A 19,869-nucleotide genomic window follows, 5' to 3' on the forward strand; every position below is an offset into this window, starting at 1 on the left:
CATCGAGAAGAAGACACAAATTTTCATTACCTGTATTAACTCGTAAACTTACGTTTTTTGATGGCAAAATCACTTTCCTTCTCTTTGAAACTTGCTGAGTAGAACGAGTATCTAGCAAATTCACAGCTTTTCTTGAAATTCTTAGAATAACAGGCTATATTTTGAATGTCATCATTAAACTGATCTCATACTTTACATAAAACTGCATGACATTAAAATGTGCCGAAGTGTTCTCAGCTTTAGCTGCTGCTTTATCATTGTAAGACCGTACCTGACAGTTCAAATATACAGCTGGGCCCCATAAGTTTTATTTTGTCACACTGATGCTGGATAACTTTTTGAAAATTACACCCTCCTGTCGAAGAAATAAAATATGATACTGTTGTATGATATAAATCTAATATAATTGAATGTTTTTTTCAGGTACTCATAAGTTATATGGCCAGACTAAACTTGTAAGAAAATGACACTGTATTTCAGTCTTTACCACTCCAAGCTCTGTTTCAATATTTTACACACACGAACTCCTTTTCAAAGGTACTGGTCATCCGCATCTACAAACAAAACTATAAAGTGAGCGCTTTGCAGATTGGGAAACTGGCCTAATACAGTTTTCTTTCTAATACAACATTGAAATAACCAGGAACAATTACAAAATGTGACAACTTAACAATTCTTTAAGGACTGTATTAAGCAAACATGTCTCAGACTGGTCTTTTTTCTTTTCCACTTTATTTGGCTGCGAGGTACTTCAGGATATTTCAAACATTTCTATAACTGCAGTTATTGCCTATTACCAGGGGCTTACTTTTGGAAACATTACCCTACGAAAACTTTTTAAATTTCCATTTGAGCCTCATAATATGGTTGTTGAGAAGTTACTGTAATGCATATGGGAAACAAAAGGAGAAAAGGAAAATGTACTCTCACGTATGATATAATCTACAGCTAGACAAAGCAAGAATCAAGGAAAATAAAAATGTGCTTTCAGCGTCCATTAAGATGAAACATCTCAATTTACAGGAGTTTCCTGTCTGATTATAATAACACATACAAAATTAAATGCATAAATATTAATTTTATGTATCGCATAAGATGAAGGCAATGAAAAAATGTTTACATTTATGGTTGACTCATTAGTGTTTTATTATGTGAAACACTAGGAGGCATCAGTTGGGTAAAAAAAGAGTTTTTTGTTTTTTTTTTTTTTAAATGGTAAGAAATTAACATAGAAATAATCAGCTTGCAAGTTTCATATGTCCAAATGCTAAAGGCTGTACATTATAATTAAATTATGCAAATAGCCAAAACTCTCCGTTCTCACAGACATATCACAGACATAGTTAATAATACAGGGACAACATTTTATTTCTTAACTGTTTTCAAACCAATCTACTGTGTTCACATGTGCAACACAAAGTATAGTTTTACTTCATATTCAATATTTAAAAAATAACAGAATAAACACTAAGTAAGATGACTTACTTGTACGTTCCTCAATATTATACTTTTTGGTAAATCTGCAAAGAACTGACATCTTGTACGTACTCTCCTCTGCAAGTAAGCTCTTAATAGGGTAAATGCTGCGAATTTAGTGTAGTCCCAGGCACTTTAAGAACTTTTAATTGCTACTTCAAGGTATCATCTAGGCAAAAATGATTTTAAAAATTCCAGGACAATCATCTCCTACATTATATTTCCTCAGAGCAGTGAATAAACAGCGCTTTTAAAATTTTGTGTAACAATGCCACAAGTGACCTTTTAGGATCAAGTAATACAAAACCAGTAAGGTCAAAACTGAATTTTCCTTCCTTCAAATTGCATTAACAATGACTAAGCAAGAGAGTTATAGTTGTCTTATAGAATAATCAATTGAAATTGAAGTGTGTCTTGCCATGCTGCAGCAATCAGCCTTTATCTCTGCCCAATCAAAATGACATGTGAACTGCCTAATCCTTCTTTTGTAAGGCACATAAGACTTTGTTGTCACTGTTGGTTTTGTGAATCGCCTCTATAAGCTGGTCTGATTTCCTAAAGATGACAGATCCCGGTGAATAGACAAGCTCTACTGCACTGCAGTCAATGAGAGGGTGAGATTAAGGTGGAGGACTAAAGACACTAGCTTTTAATCACCTGTCCACATGTAACATTGAGCACCAGTTCTGAGAAAATTACCTTAAAGCTGGACACAAGACCAAAACAATTCCTATACTTAAGGAAAACAGAAAATCAGGATTTGTTTTTTACAGTTTTTGTTTTGCACAACCAGTGCAAGAAACGTGAATTGTTCTTCTAAGCCCATTTTGCATCTGAAATAAGACGCAAAACTGTATTTTAAGACTCTTCAAATACCAGCATACTATCCTTACTCTTAAGGCTAAAGTCTTCTAGCTGTTTGCAATTACACAGATAATTTTTTGCATATTATGTCTAAGTTGCTACAGAGCCTAAGTATGGGCATAGAAAAACTTCCCTGTTGAAATCAAATAGCAAGATTTTAAAAGCTCAAAATACATCACAAATATAGCTGCTTTGGTTATTCTTCAAAATGCTGAAGGAGAGAGTATAAACTTGAAATTATATAACATCTATATATGCTCATCTTTATAATCTGTGTTTTCAAAAGAACACCATCACATTATATATGATTTTTGGATAATGTGTGTAATTTAGAATAATGATGTCCAACAGGTAAAAATGGAGTATACATATCAAAAAAAAAAAAAAAAAGCTTGTTCTTTCAAACACCTAATACTTGCTCATGACTGCTAGCTCAATGAGATGTAGAAATACTACTTAGCTGTCTCTGAAGATGAACTGAACTATTTTGCTGAACAAGAAATTAACCTGCGATAGAGAAAAGTAAAATTAAAACAAATGAAGATGGCAGAAGTATTCAATTCATAACTGCTGTGTAATGAGTTATCAAAATCTTTCAGAGGTAAACTTTTGGAAAAAGCTTAAGAAAGCTTCATTTTCTTTGTCTGCAATGCTTTAGATGTCTCAGAAAGCACAGCTGTTTAAGATAAGTATCTGTATCTGTTTTTTTAAATATACATGTTGCAGGCATACAAATAAAGATAGATATTCAAAAAACATAAAATTTCAAGAACATTTTTCTGACCCTGTCATTAAAGAAAATTCACAGTAGGAAAGCATTCATGTGAATTTTCTTTTGACTCTCCAATATTAGAAGCCAAGAAACATAATTCTAAAATATTTAATCTCACACACATCATTTAATACCACTTTCTATAAGGCTCTTAAGACTATGTTTCTTTTTTTCTTGGTCAAGTAAACTTAAGAGGATACAAACATATCTGATTCCCGGATACAGGACATCAAAAGTGGCATTCTTTTCACTTTTTTCCAAAGATAACTATGGGACAGGCAAGAGTTTTAAGTATTTTAGGGACCTGACCCTGCAAATTATTTTTTATGTGACTTCTTCATTTTCACACGAGTTGTCTCAGCATTATCAGTGGGACAAGCTGTGTAAGTACTTTTTTCAGGAAAGGTTTTCATAGTCAGGTCCCCAAATTACCTTCTGATACTAGCTATGTAAGGTATATCAGTAAATATATATAAAAACAAGTTTTTAAACTAAAAGGATGTGTACTACGAGGAACATGGAAACCCCAAATTAAGTGCCATTCACTCAAATTTGTCCCCAAAGAAATTTTCCATTACTTCCAAAGGGACTTAAGAGTTAGCAGAGACTTCAGTATTAGACCCAGTATGAACTATGTATTCATTAATATAGAAAGAATAATATAATAGGGGTTTTAATAAAATTGGTAAGGGCAGAAACTCTTGTGATTATTTTTTTCTGACTTGGGGTTAGGGTCCTAAAATCATGCAACAAAAATAATTTACGAAATAACAAATCCCAAAGTGGCCAATTGCCTTAGTGTTTGAACTGGAAATCAGTGTGTAATACAGAGGTTAAAACTGGTTCACAGGTGGTTTTATTTCCATGCCCTGCCAAGCCTCTAGGGATCAGAGTTATTATACTCCATATTAACACCAGTTTTCAACCACAATACCCTGGAAAGTGCCAGTAAAAAAGAAAACTAGTTACATTTGCATCTAAAATATTTGGTTTATCATCTGTCTTGTAGTTCTTTTAAAGTAAAGATATGAAACTAGGACATTTGCCATTAAGCTGATCGTCGCATATGTGCTAGGAAAATGCATTCTGTGTCAAGACAATTCTTTTCTGATCACCAGTAAAACATAGGCAAAGTGTCTTTCTCTGCTAATTCTCTTAAATCTTTTTTCTTAAGTTGTGTATAACACTATTTGATTTTAGGATACAGTTATTTGCTAATAATAATTATTACAAACAAAGAAAATAGAACTCTTCTAACTCTTCTATAACAGACAGTGCTTAGGTTCCCACAATAATTCATTAAGTTTTGTTTGGATTTTTTTTTTTTCCTTGAGAAAAGTAATGATTAGTTTATACTTGTTTTGCTTTTCAGGCTGATAGAAGGTCACGCTAAGTTTCATGGAAAATGCTAAGTATTACAGTTACATAACGCACCAATAGTCTTACAAGTCTCTCATTTACATTAAACTTTATCTTAGCCTATAAGTAACTGTACATCAACTAACATAGCTAGTTTTGTGACCCCCTTGTATTCAAAAATATAAGGATTACTGAAAGTACTATGTAAAGACTAAAACATACTATTCCCAAAGAGGTTCGTTGCCTATGACTTAAGTTCCCACATGGATGCAAGGGGTCTCTCCATCTCAAACTTAAGTACTCACAGGAAAGATGCATAAAGTTAAACAGTTGCAAGCATCCATTACCTAAACTCAAGAACTGAAGAGCCTATGATGCAATGAAGTTCAAGAGCGTTTCCCTCAAACTGGATTGTTTCCTTAGTCTGAAAAACCAGGGTGCAAGCACTGCAAGGTCATAGCATTTGGTGAACTATTAAAACAAAACAAGCTTCAAACACTTCACAGTATCAAACATACAAACAACATAAACTAACTTCATCAAAGTTATGACACGGACAAAGACAAGTCTGCAGCAATTTGAATAGCTAGTGATTTAACAATGTTACTTGTCTGAAAAGTTACTTGTAAGCAATTGACACAAAAATCATACTCTCAGAAAGTCTGCAGGCAACCTCAGTCCCAGTCCGCATGCACTGACTGACACGTTCTTCAAAGGCAATAGCAAACGTACGTAGGGCTTCTGCCCTATGCCCACTCTATTTTATTCCGACGCTGAATTTTACATGTACTTACATGACAAACATTTAGCTGTTTGGGTGATCAGACTAGTCCTGGAGATATTTTCCTTTCATAGGAAAAAGCAAAAATCCCCTTACTTCTTCCAGCCTTAAATATTCGCCACCTGGTTCAACATGCAGCCTCCTTGAATCACACACACAACCTTCAAAGTCAATCCAATAAGCAGCCAGAAGACGTCTGGGGTGTGTGTGTGTGTGTGTGTGTGTGCGCGCGTGTGCGTGTGCGCGCGTGTGTGCGTGTGTGCAGCGTGGAGGAGGAGAAAGTGGCTGAGCTGCTGGTCGGATTAAAAGTAACCGGACTCGTCCCGAGAGCGTCCAGGAAGGAAGTGACAGCAGGCGAATGGGAAAAGCCGAGCAGCTCACAGCCTTTGTAACATCGCGGAGGGGAAGGGGGAGGCAAGGAAGGGATTCAAACTACACGCCTGACGAGGTGTCTGTCCTTGTCTGCTTCTCTCCCTCTTCCTCCCTTTTCTTTTCCTTCTCCGCGTCTCTATTTCTCTCTCTCTCCCACAATCCCAAACGAATGACTCTCTCCTCCCGAGCTGGAGAAATAATCAGTTTCACTCTTGCAAAAAGGGGGCGGGATCAGATCCCGAAAGCGTTTTAATAAAACAAACATAGAGCAGCGGCAGCAGCTCCTTTCCTTGCCCCTCTAGTCTAAACTAGATTGATAAATTACTCCACTACACTACTTTAATTATGTATATGGTATGCAGAATAAATCACTGAACATCAGCACCTCAATCAAGCACTTTTTAAATGATAATTGCATCTTGGGCGAATCAATCTTTCCATTCCTGACATTTTGCTAATTTTAGTTTTACGGTGGGGGTAATGGCATATGCCACACGCAAACCTAATGACAATCCTTTATTATACCGCGCCACGACAACGCGGCGAGCCGGTGCATATTTTCCCCCTTCTGGCGAGGTACAGTAGCGTGAGGGCGCAGATCTCTGCGAGGAACCGGGGGGGGGGGTGGTGGTGGTGGTGGTGGGGGGGAAACACATCCCGGGGCCGCTCCGACAGCGGCAGCGCAAACGCTGCGCACGCCGAGTTTGCGGCGAGCCAGGCGAGGGGCTGGGAACAACCCCCCCAGGCACGTCCGAGCCCTGCGAGCGGGCAGGGACGGTGGTGCGAGGCCGGCGGAGAGCTTTTCGGGAGGGGACGGCGCTGTCGGGGGGGCAGCAGAGCCTCATCCATCGCCGCTGTCACCAGCCGGCTCCTACAGCGCCCCGGGGACGCCGCTTCGCGCACCCGCTGCGCTTCGTGTCCCGTCCCCTGCTCCTTGCCTGCCGGGGCTCCTTCTCCGGAGCCCTCTGTCTGCAAAGCCACACAAAACTCCTTGGGCTCCGCACCCGGCCGCTGGGGACCGGACCCCCGGGCGCGGAGCTGAAGCGTTGGCGAAGTTTGGGGCAGCATCCCTCAGCCTTAAAACCCCGCTCGCCCCCCGTGCCCCGGCCCAAATCACAGCCGGCTCTCGGGATGGTCTCTGCTCAGACTGATCCACGGCCGTGCACGCCGTATAAAAGGGCAGGAGGTTTTTTTTTTTAATATAGGTGCATTCGGTCTTAAAACCAGGACTGTGCTGTATGTGAGCTTGAATCCAAATCAGGCGCGTGTAATACTTTGTGAGTAAAACTGGACTTTGCAGATACTTGCTTTTATTTTCATGTAGATAGCCAACTTCTACAACCCTATGAGAGCAGCAGGGGAGTTTATAAAGGCACAGACCATTATTTTTATGATAGATTACGGTACTGGAAATAGGAACAGTATGCATGATAAAACCAAAACACTGAATTCAAACAGCAGTGATAAATATATGTTTGCTTTGTTTTAATACAAGTTCTTCGTCTTGCAGTCTTTTCCCCTATAAACATCTCATTGGGCCACTGACCTACTTTGGAAGCTCCATTTTTGACAGTGAATAAATGTCTTCTAAATTCTACTGTACTTCTTAAAACACGGATGCGCAAAGCACGGGCAGAGCAAAACAAAGCTCTAACAAACACCCTGCGATCGTTCTCGGCTCAGATCCCTGGAGACCTGACCTCCACTGACTACAGGTCTCACGGTGCCCTAAATCTCCTGAGGAGATTTAGACATGGAGAATGGACAACTCTTAACTGGCAGACAGTTACGTGGCATAAAATACCCCCACAAGAGCAGTGCCGATGTTCCTTGAACCACCAGGCAGCCAGACATCAGCCAAACGCCTTGCGTACGGAGGTGAGAGGCACAGAAGTGTGGCAGGGTCAGCAGTGGAGCCGAAGTAACACTGGGGAATTTAAACTTTCTCAGCCACAGGTCTGGTATGAAGCACAGCAGGAGAGGAATATGGAATAGTTACACGGGTTACATCGCCTTGCTATGCCCCTTCTGCAGGCAATTTTGGTTTCCCGGCATGGCACCCAACTTTCCAGTAATATTCATATTTTCTTAGCGGCAAAAATAGAAAACTGTGTTAAGACTTCACACTTTTGTGCTCTAATTGAAAATGACTGTCATCTGCTTTATTTTGTGCAGGATATGTAAGTTTTCAGGTTTCTGGCTAGTTGATAACACAGCCCTTCAAGTGGCAAGACAGAACTTGAGTACTATCATGTCCTGAAAGCAATTATCAGAGTAGGCAAGTATTTCAGAAAATAAAATATACAGCAGCTTAGCACATTTACTACACCTCCATGTGGGCACTGGTGGCTTAATCTTTAAATAGTTGTGACCTTCACATATTGGGAATATCTTTAAGCCGTGCCAAGTTTTTGTCATGAGTACAATTCATCAAATTCATGTAAAGGACACCTCGATTTTTAAAACAGGGCTCAGATGCTAGATGGACAAACAGATATCAGGAAAGGGATCGTGCTTTCTCACTCATATCAGGGTTAGATAAGACATAAATTTGTTCAATATCTTTTGAAGTATTTAGAATTTTTTTTTCTATTTTGCTGTATTTAATTTTAAAATCTGGAGTAATTTCAAACGGTGAAAAACCTTTGTTCTGGTGTCTATACTTGTACTGATGCTCCACAAATGCATCCTTTTCAGATTTCTGGCAGGAGACTCAAATCCACTCTTTCTGCTGTTGACAGGTTGTGTGTAGGTCTGCTGACAATTTTTTTTTTTTCCTCAATCTACCACCTGAGGCATTCACTGTCTTAAACAACGACACATCAGTCAAAAGGCAATAATTATAAAATCAGACCTCCAAAGTCTTATCAAAGACTGAAACGAGCCCAAGTATCTCTTTCCTTTACAAGTATGATTATCTCAAGGTGGGCTTAGAAAATACTCCTTTGAAGATGATTATCAAAGTCCATTTTTGTTCTTTTGTGGCTGCTGAACATACCTTTCCCTTAGGAGAAATGAGATTGCCAGCTAACATCTTTTAATGGTGTTTAAACTGAAAAGAGGTAAGGTTACTATGAAATGATCCACCTCCTTTGCATCCTAACCCTGGGGTGGCTTGGTTTCTATTTTCCGTTTAAAGTTCTGCTCAACCCCACTCCACTCCACGCCTCGCTCTCTTCCACCACCTCCCTATCTTGTAAGAGCAACGCAGTATAACACTTCTTCCCATGTCTGGCTGCTTTTAAACTTGGCCCACGCTGGGTGCAGCGCTTGAAGTGAGCTTTACAAAATTATTTTAAAGTGAGCTGGGGCGGTTGCCACAGCAACACACCCTGAGAGAAATTGAGGCTATAGATTAATCTACCCCACAAGATTATTCAACAGTACTGTATTTGTTCTTCGTTCATTCAGAATATTCCCTCAATCCATACTCTTTTATAATGAACAAAAGATATAAACTCGGATAATTTCAAGGATACATATTCCAGGAGCACAATTTAAATGCTTTGCAAACCATGGTACTGAGCTGAAATGTACATGATTCTTTGCAAAATCATCTAATTGCAAAAAATATTTGCAAGGTAGGCACAGCTAACACATGAACTTTAAATAAAATGGCATGCCATTACTAAAATGGTGTTGTATACATCAAGCAATGATTACAGAAAGCCTTTGTCACAGGTGTACCTGTAAGAACATAATACAGCAGAGCTTGCTCTCCAGGCTTTGCTTTTAACATTAAATCTGAAAACAATAAATAGTGCTTTGTAATATCAAATGCAATAAATATTAAACACTCACCACATACACCCTCTTTATTGTCAAAATCATCCGCCTCCAATGCTTTACTTAATCTTTTCCATAGTAGTTACTTCACAGTTTACAATTCGTGTTCGGCACCTTGGATGTTTAAAAGCACAAAAGTAGTGTATTATTAAAATGCAAACCCATAGTACTTAAATATATTTAAAGAGATTTATGAAACAATTTCTATAAAAAGAATACGAGCCTTTACCGATGTGCACTTAGGACTAAAAGGAGTATCACTTGTAAGTGACTTGAAGTTTTCAGCTGTCATAAACTCCATCTGAATCCTACCTCAGGGATGCTGCTCTACCCATAAAATTACGAAAGCATTGATCTTGGACCCTACTAATCCTCCAGCAGGTACTTAGACAATAATTTACGCGCCGATGTACACTTTGAAAAGAAGTAGTTGTCCCATTGTTTAATAAAGGCCAATTGAAAACACGCCGAGATGTTAAAGCCCAGGCTATTAATTCCTTCCCTGTTACCCACAGCTGCGTGCTGTGCCGCTGACCCACAACGTTCCCCCTGCGGGAACGCAACACCCGGCACCCCAACGGTGTCTTTTCAACAGAAACGCCCGTTTTTGGACAACGTGGGTGTGATTGCGTGTGGGGAGGGGGGCGCCTGAGCCCGCAGCAAACAGCTCCACGGCGCGCATCGGGGCAGCGGTGGCTGCGCTCCCACCCCATCCCACCCCATCCCCGTCCCTTGGGCGCGTTTGGCCGGTACCCTCCTAAAGTTGGGCGTTTATTTAGCCTCCTAAAGAGCGAGGAGGCGGTGCTGGGTCCCCGCAGCCCCGCCGGAGGGCGCCGTACAGTGTGTGTGTGTGTGTGTGTGTCTGTGTGTGTCTGTGTGTCTGTGTGTGTCTCTCTCACTGCGAGTGTGTACGTGTGCATTTCTCCTCCTGGAAGGCTCCCTGGCCCTTGCACCCCTTATTTTACCCTGGAGTAAAACTGCTGGCCGCCGTGGGGAGCTTGCAGGTGGCCTCATCAGCATCATTATCTATGACTTCCCAGGCTGTCAGAAAGTTTTTTTTTTTTTTTTCTTTTTTAAATTCCACCTTTTTAGGAAAAGCGGGATTTGTTTTCATGGCATTTTCCCCTCGATGGTATTTTCAAGGGCCTTAGCGGGGAAGAGACTGATTGCAGAGGGGAAAAGGCTGCCAAATGCACTAAGTCAACAATGAAAAGGGGGATTGTTTGTTTTGTTAAACTGATCCAGTTCTAGTAATCTGAAGTGTTTCATTGTTACAAAAGGCAGTTTCTGAGGCTGTAGCTTGCGAGTTGATATTGTCCTTTAACTACCTCACAAACAGTTGTCCAAAGATTATTTTTATCTGTGAATTTTTTACTGTAGTGTTTGCTTTGTTTCTTTTTTAACAGTGTTTTAAAACTAGAGATAAAGGGAAACTTCTTTGTAGACAAATACGCTTTCTTTCAAAGATTAGATATTACTAAAATTGTCCTGAAAGTGTAAAAATAGCATTATTACATTGTGAATGACAACACAGACTAATATTGGACAGCAGAGATCTGGAGCTAGTGATAGCCAGTCTTTCAGGAGTTAGCAACTTTATGGAAAAGTTAAATTTAGTGTTTTATGTGGAACTAGGATGCTGTAGGGCTTACGCACCAGATCCAAACTCCCCTGAAGTCTGTTGAAATCCAATGCCCGCTGATGGGTTTTAGATGAGACCCTAAAATGGAAGCTCAGGCCCACATCAGCAGTCACCCAGATCCTATTCCTGCCTCAGACTTAATCTTTGGAAACGATGGAACTCCAATTCCCGTACCGGGCACTGCCTCTCTGTAAGGTATTCAAATGTTCTCATCATCCTATGACAGCATTCCACCAAATGTATAAAGTTTATATATATACATATGTATTTTAGGGGGACAACAGTTGTAGTCAATGAGCTTACTTAAGTGTAGCTAAAGGAAGAATTTAACCTACTAACCTTTCCCCTGTTAGGGACTCCAAAAATGTGAGTCTAGACTTGCATGGAGAAATGTATCAAGGGTCTTGAAGTTCTTCAGTGTTAGCCAGACGTAAGCGAGCAAAACTTTTGTCTCAGGCAAACCAAAAAGCTAAGTAACAAGTTTCAACTTTTATTTTTTTTTTCAGAAATATCTTCTGACATAAAGTTAATTAGGTGAAATTTCAAGCTAAATGGGCTTTTTTCCTAAGCAAAAAATATAAAAATAGATTAAATATGAGCTTAGAGTGGAAATTTGGAATCACTTCCCCATCTTAATAGGGTTTAAGTACAGGAATGTATTTGAAGAACAATTTTGGAAATATTGTCACTTTGCATGAACTGCTGTTCATCAGTCTGATTATTCTGCATCTTCATATGCCTCAGAAACATTAGATTTTTTTTTTTATAATTTTTTTTTTAACAAGACATTTGGTGGGAATGTAATTCATATGGTTTAATACAACTGTGACTGAAGTCTACCTCGATTAGGAAAAAGCCTCCCCCACCAAGAGATGCAGTATCCTTGCTGTCGCTAAAGGCAAACGGTACACCAAGGAGACGTGCTATGCTTTGGTGGGTCTTTGTCCTGAACCAAACAGAGATGGACCTGGAGCAGCTGTGGGATGCTGGGATCAGGTAGGTTGCCGCCAACTGCAAAGGACACCAAGAGTCCCTATTGCTAAACTTCCCCATCTATCTTTTGGTATCACACTCAACCTCTAGGCTTGATGAAGTGGAAGATACATTTGTGTTTCATTTTTAATATATGCGGTAGTAGATGGTTTAAACCTCTTCACCATTAGCTGAGTTAAAAGAAGTTTCTGCTAGGACAGTTCCCCCTACCTCTCTCTAAGAAGAAAGGTTCCTGAAAAATAAGCTTCAGAACTAGCATTGTAAGAAATGGTTGTAACTGCCTTTTTTTCGTTCCTACTACTACATTTATTTGCCCATGTGATTGCCCCCAGTGGAATACATAGAATCTTCCTTTGATCTCCCTTCATTTTGGGAAACAGGGTGGGGGGAAGGATTTTTTTTTTTTTTTTTCAGCTCTGTATTCCCTATCCTTTCATGAAATGGTTTTGCCTAAGGTATTGTGATATTTTCAGGTATTTTGCCAAAAATCCCTCAACCCAAAACAAAAAATATGATTGCACCCCCTTACTAATTGTGTGATACTCAAGCATTTGTCTATCTGGCACTGCATGATGATGCGATACAGAAGCAGACAGCCATAGATGGCTAGAAAATGCTTAATTAAGTATTCTGCAGCTGCTACAAATTAGATCAGCATCTGCATCTGTGCAGACAATGAAATTCATGATAATTTTGAGGGCCAAGCAAAGTAGAGATTTGTTTTGGATAGGCCCCCTAGCCACAATTCAAACAAAATTCAAATCAAACCTGTTCTAAGTATACCAAAACAGTGGTCAACTCCATCTCCTGTTGCTGAAGGCCACTACGGTTCTTCGTCCTGGCTTCAGATGCAGATTCCAACATACCACAAGAAAGGCTGCTGTTATGGCATTCCTAGCTAGAAGAGGAAATGCCTTTTTTTAAAAATAACATATATATATTTTATTTTTTTTGAGAAGAAAAATTCTCAGGAGTTTTCTAGAGTGAAATTTATATTTCAGATAAGCACCCAGATTTTTGGACGTTTCTCTGAGAATTTGCATCTATTGCAAATTGCTTACCACTTTCCGTAACTGAAGCTTGAGTAAATGATATGCAAATTTAAAAGGTCAATCATCCTGTCTGTTTTAACAGAGTATGCTGTATGATATTTGCAGCACAAATTGAGTATAGCACAGAAAAGCAATAGATTAGTGTATGGAATGAGGTAATAAAGATAACACAGATATCAAGAGGTAATATGTTAGTTTGTGGATATTTTGAGAAAATACACTTTTTATTTTGCTTGTAAAAGTCCTCACTACTAAGTTCCTGTTTTTGTTTTGCATTTGAGCAGCTCCAGACACAAGAGTTGGTCTATAAATGCATCTTCTAAGCTTTTTCTAAGTCCTGCTGTAATACTAATATTTCTATTATCAAAACAGTAATTAATATGAAATTTTATTAGTTGTTTTAGAGAGGCCGTTTGAAAGTTGACAGCTCTTGTTGATATGTGAGGAAGAACTTGTAACCTCCATGGCTGTAAAATGTAATTGCACAATAGTTGGGTCAGCCTTTAGATGTGCTTGTGCCACTTGTGTTAGTCTATATTAAAACTTCCATGAGCCTCTAGCTGTGATGTCATTGGTTATAACTCTTCCCATGGAAGCACTTTAAATACTGAGGTTAAAAGGAAACTAATCCTCAGAGGTCATGTTTGGATATCTACTTTGGTTTAGATGTATTTTATCTGAAGTTATTGTTGCTGTCGTATGATCTAGTTTGAGCATCTCTGCACAGCTCCTGGATGATATGGACAGTTTTAAGTTCCCAGTTCTGGCCTGTTATGTTCTGCAAGCCTATGCCAATCAGCCCAGCTACACCTGGTTTCAACAATAATTTTATGGGCAGCTACACCGACATGGTCAAAGGAGAGGAAACCTAGCTACTAAATTGAGAAAATTTCTGAACTTCGGGGTTGCTGTATTTGTCAGCCAAGTACAGACCATATAGAGCCAACGTCCTTCGATTTTTTAATTAGTCGGTTAATTTCCAGTCATATATATATATTGAAATGTTTTGAACTGACCCATCAACTGTGTCACTACCCCCCTCCATTGCTGAACTCTTAATAAAAAGTTAAATGTTTCCATTCTGGTGGCACAAGCTGTTGTCCTTATGCTTGGTATCTACAGAAGCCTATATGGCCCCTTTTCTCCAGTACCTCCGGACATGATTGTGTTGTCCTCTTGGTGGTGACTCAGATAAGGAGTAAGGCCTGGAAAATATGAGTGTGTTTGGAAGGGAATTAGGAGTTTTTTTTTAATATGTAAATGAGAGTGGAGGTTCTTTGGGGGTCCAGGTATTTAGAAGCAGTGAAGATGGGGAAAAGGGCATGTGGGTGTAAATACTTTCAGCAGGGCTATCACTAAGCAGGATAGACAGATTAAGAATTTCTGGATTGAAGTGAGATTCAATGAGTAGTTCCTGCATCCTTTTTGTGGATCAAACCCAGCACTTCTCAAATGATTTGCAGAATAGTTTCTCTCAGGAATGGAGGGACAAATGCTTCTTTGCTCAGAGTGGGAAACTGTTCCCTCATGTTTCTTGGCCAGAATACAAATCAAAATCTCATTTCAGTGAGGTTGTGTGTGCCTGAGATCTAAATGCTATCAAAAGCATAGTGGTTGAAGAGTGAGTGGCTAATTAAGTCAGACAGTGCAAGGACACATAATTAAATGGGTAGCCATGTCATTCTATGGGTAGGGACTATCTCCCAATATGCAAGTAGATTATTTCACAACCTCTTCTATTTTTCTCAGCATTGATAGACTCTTCATTAACTTTTATAATTATTGCGCATGATATTAATTTGTTGTTACCAAACATTTTTCTACACAATTTCAAACACAGGAGATGGACTGATACTGGGGAAAACGCTATTTGTGTATACTTATATTAGATAAACTTTTTTTTGCTGCATTATGCCAGCACATAAGACAGCAAAGGCAAAAAAAGGAGAATGCTGCAGATACCTATAGCACAAATCATACGAACCATTGATTTTGTATACTTCTGTATCATTGTTGGTATAGCAATGAAAGAAAGTAGAGAGAGAGAGAAAAATTACTGGGGGAGAGCATTTTTTTGTTTTGTTTTGTTAAGAACAAATACAGAAAGGTTTGTTTTGCTGAATTACTGCTTAACTACTGGGTATTATACTAATCACCTTTTAATTTTTTGCCTTGATAGATGCTGTCATGTTTCAAGGTACAGCACATTGGGTACATTAACATTAGGTTGAGCTTCATATACTGCAAGCACAGCTTTTAAATATGTATGTAGTACTAGCATTACTATACACATATATATATATTTATATTAACGAACAAAGCAGTAATTTCTGTTTCACTCATTCTGTGCAGTTATTTTACATGTTTCCAGCAAACTGATATGCCCTAGCTTAAATCTATATGTTTATCTTTGTAAGCTGTATTTATTGAACTTGATTTAGAACCCAGTGTGTGTAGAGTTGCATAGTGTTTCTGTCTTTTTTGAAAATTTCTTTAATGGTACTTCCAGAACTTGCTACATAATGCTAGTTGCTTTCAAAGGAACAAAATCTGATTTAACCATGAAATAAATTGTCTCTGCTTGCACTGGAGAAGAAAACTCAGTTAAGGGTCTGTGCATCTGTATGTTTCAACAAGGGGCAGGTTTCAAGGCCAGCCCACATTACCTTGTGCAGGGTGAACTGGGATGAAATGGGATAGCAGGGAGGAGCTGTGAGCAGCCCTGGGGAGTGGCATGGGGATGCTGGGGGTGTCTCCATGTGTCCCACAGAGACCACAGAGGGGTGCAGGGGTGGGCCAGCTGGCAGCCACTGCAGCAGCCTCAGAGTTTGTGAGGCAGCCAGGGGAGGCAGCGGCTGCTCGCGTTGCTCCTGGACTGGCAAGGAGGAGAGATTCCCTTCTCCATTGCTCCCTAATGTGCCTCTGTACCTCTGACTTTCAGGGAGACGCTGTGCAGAACGATTACCAATGGAGTTTTGAACAAAAAGTGAGTTAATAAAAGGCCATGAGAAAGTTGTATACATTTGTAGAATTAGGTTTTGTTTACTCTGCAAAGGGCAAAATCGTTATAAATGTAAAGTGTATATATGCACATATATATGTACACACACACTTTACATACACAAATTCATAAAAGAAATATAAAAGGGAAAATACTCATGTTTTAAGTGTGGACTTATAAAGTAGTTCTAAGGCAACTCAGCCTACTTTTATCATTTCTATAATGCAATTTCATCTTTTTATCTAACTCCTAAGTGCAACGTCGTTGCCTTCAGTGGAAAGTTTCCTGTTTTCACCAGTGTAAGTATAGGAGAAAAAGGCACAATATGCTTTGAAAATACCATGCAGCACGGTATGAAAAGCCTTGAATTAACTTTTGAAGAACGCAACATAAAGTCACTAAATCATATTTTTGCAAAGCTTTGTGGTTAAATCTTGTTTTATATTTTCATGCGCTGTGGAATAGCTAATACAGACATCTTCCTGACACTAGAGTTTGGATTTACTGGAAAAAACAAACGTGGTTGAAAGCTTCAACTGCTTCAACTGTAGCTTTTCAAAATAAAAAAGATAAAAAGATAGTTGAAGAATAAACTATGCTAGTTAACAAAATAGACAACTGAAAAGAACCTGGGAGCGGAAGGGATGTTGATCTCTTAGTTAACAGGGAAGATCTGGCATGGAAATAAATACATATACCAGGTATTTTAGGGTTGATTCTGCTTCTAGTTGAAATAGTAGTGAAGTTTTAGTAAAATAAGTATTTTTTTTCTGTTTTTTTTAAAAAAACTCTCAGTATTTCCTATTAATAACAGAAATATTTTAGAACTTCATTGAACATGCTTATCCCTGACAATGAGAAAAATAAGAAGCAAAAAAACTAATAAAGGGCACACATTTAAATTTAATTGTTTAAATTGCCTAATGTGTAATCTCTACCTTTTGCAACATTAAACAATCTTTTTCTAGAAAAGTAAAATACTCTGTTTTGGAGTTTCATTTTACAAAATATTTTTATTATTATTTTTTTCCCAAATACAGTGCAGAATAGACTAACTTGCTCAGAATTTCTTGAAATTACCCAGGAGTTTTTCACAGTAATTACTGTTTCTGAGCCTTTAAAATCAACACAGTAAAATGCTGATGAGATTACAGTTCATGGAAATAAAGGCTCTAAAGCAAAGGTTATATATTTTCCTTGGTTAGCGTAGCACGTACAATGTCTAGTTAACTCTAGAAACTGCCCTTACTATTTACAATCTTCTGATTTAACAGCACATGGTTTTAATGGCTGTTTAGGGGATTTAGTTTCTATACTACAGATGTTATGCACAAAACAGCATTTTTTTACAGGCATTGCTTAGTTTGAAGGCAGTCCCTTTCATACGTCATCCAAGAAAGTATCTTGGATATTTAGAGGTTTACTTTATACTTTGCCTAGTAATGTTTTATTTTATTGGTCTCTTATCCTAAGATTGAGTAGGATATTCTTGTACCAAACAAAGTTGTGATGATTTTCATACAGCACGTTCCAGAAACAAAAATGATCTCTGCTGGTCTTTTTCTGTCTCCCAAAATGAAGAAATGCCTTATCTACCTCTAGAGGTTGGAGTTCTCTGTCAGGTTTACTGGTCCCATGCCAAGTGGTCTAGCTTAAAAAAATAAAAAAAATCAGGGGATGCTTAAAAGGGCTTCAGATATTATTTTCTGGCCTAACCTTAGTCTGTCCATTGCCGATAAATCATTATTTTGACATATGGGGAATATCCACTACAGAAATAGTATAACTGTATATTGACATATGATTCCCTTCTTTCTCACATTAGTGTCTTCTATGATGTGCATGTGAATTGTGGATGTGGAATCTGTTTACTCAAAAAGATTCATATGGTCAAGTTTTCTCTCTGTTTACTTGCTTAAATAAATGTTTTCAATTTAACACAACAATTTGTAATGAATACTGTGAAACAAAGTTAAAAGAATGAGTTCTTGAAATAGAAATCATAATAAAAATGCTTTTCTCCCCTCCAAAATATTTATTTTAACATGTGGTCACATTTTCCGACATTTTCATATTAATTGAAATCTTATTGTTCTAGGAGAATAAACCTTCTTCCCTTCCTTTAGTTTCCCAGCTCTTACAGAAATTAAAGAGTACACACGGGGGCATAATTTGTGGTTTTAAAGTAAGTATAATTGTGTAAATTCATAATAAAAAGCATTATGCCAAGGCAGTACTCTCATACAGACCATTTTGTAATTTACCTTTCCACTTAAATGAAAGGAAACAGTTTCTTCTGATAATCTTCTGGTTACTGAGCTTTATAGAATGTTCTAAATATTCTAAATTTCATTCCTCTTATTACCAAGTAATCTTATATTGATGTTCAGAAGGAGTTTGTAAGGCTCTGGAATGTCAGCTGAAGCTTCAGATACTGGGAACTGTCTGGAGAGAAACAAAGCCTTCCTATTTATTTGGAAATTACCAGGATAATTTGTGTATCTTAAAGGAGGCAGTTTAAGGGGGGAAAGGGTACAACACCAGTGCTGTGGCTCTTGGTGTTCCCGTATGTAATCTTGTATGCTTTTTGCATTCAGATTCATAGAAACAACTTGAAAGAAACCGACTATAAATATCCAGTCACTTTCAAGAAACTTTTCTTGGCAACAGAAGCTAAAATCAAGCACCATATCAAATAAAATGCGAAGCATGCTACAAAGCTTATCTGCTTTCTCTTGAAGAAAGCTTTGTGAGCATAGCCATGAGCCTGGAGCCGAGTCACCCAGTGCTGCGGCAAGGAGAACCACTCTAAAGACTTAAAATCATTTTTAATCATTTTCTCTATTAAAACTCACCAGTGCCCTTCTTCTGCTTCTCCAGGAAGTTGTACCCGTCAGCACCTGCTGAGGGCTTCGTTGATCAAACCGTCAGGTAAAAAAAAAAAAAAAAAAAAAAAAAAATTCCCGTAGAATAAAGCCAGACCAGCTGGCTTTGAAGAGAAACCCCCCAGTTTGGGTTGTGTTTGCCTCACTCACCCTCTCCTCGTCAGCCCTGGGCTTTTTCTCCTTTGGTTGTTGACCTGTAGGCTGCGTGATGCGGGCGCACAAGTGTCTGGCAGGCTATGGTGCACCTGTCTCTGTCACTCCAGAGTAAATTTAGCTGTAAAAGGTATCACTGACAAGCAGACCTTTGTCAGCGCTGGCAAACGAACACAGCACTGCTGTCCCCCTTCAAAGTCCGCTGCGAGTTCAAGTGGAAAATATCAAATCGGTCGTGTTAACCAGGAATTGCTTCTTCGAGAAGAAAAAAAGGCCAAATTGCTTTCACATGGCACAAAACTTTCCTCCTTTACATAGATATTAAAATTACATTCCAAGAATAATCTCTGAACAAGACTGGGTTTTGTTCTATTAATTGTGGCTGGAAGGAAACTTTTTTAATGGAAATACAGCACACACATATTTCAATTCAGGTTATTAAACTGTGTTAAGTATTAAAGTTGATTGCCTTTCTTTTCACTAACTCATTGTGCTTTTTTATCCAAAGAAATATTAGAAGACTAAAACCTCTCAAATAGGAGGTATTAATCTCATTCCCAAAATTAGAAAGCATGCAGTGTTGAGAGACTGGATGTCAAAATTACATGTTCGTAGCACTTATGCAGTGGGTATCTAGGAACCAACCACTTTTAAAAATGGGAGCTAAAGTAAATGGGAGAGTCTTCTGAGAATGAAGACGTCTAAACTTCGTGTTGTTGTCCGTAATGGATTA

At 38.6% G+C, this 19,869-nt stretch overlaps 1 protein-coding gene across 19 annotated transcripts in view; it reads right to left on the minus strand.

Annotated features, from left to right (window-relative positions):
* Window positions 1–19,136, minus strand: part of MEF2C (myocyte enhancer factor 2C) — a 140,742-nt gene extending 121,606 nt beyond the window's left edge. For 11 of the 19 annotated variants that reach the window (XM_080573284.1, XM_080573299.1, XM_080573289.1 and 8 more), the window contains exon 1: window positions 5,266–5,832. The gene's annotated coding sequence lies outside the window, so the exon portion shown is untranslated. Of the gene's footprint in view, window positions 1–1,485; window positions 5,234–5,265; window positions 5,833–9,425; window positions 9,525–18,953 lie in introns of those variants that run through there. The other 8 variants (XM_080573291.1, XM_080573300.1, XM_080573290.1 and 5 more) reach the window with 2 other exon arrangements.
* Between the last annotated feature and the right edge of the window lie 733 nt (window positions 19,137–19,869).

The sequence above is a fragment of the Anser brachyrhynchus genome, assembly GCF_964034855.1.
Source record: "Anser brachyrhynchus genome assembly, chromosome: Z".
Classification (NCBI taxonomy): Eukaryota; Metazoa; Chordata; class Aves; order Anseriformes; family Anatidae; genus Anser; species Anser brachyrhynchus.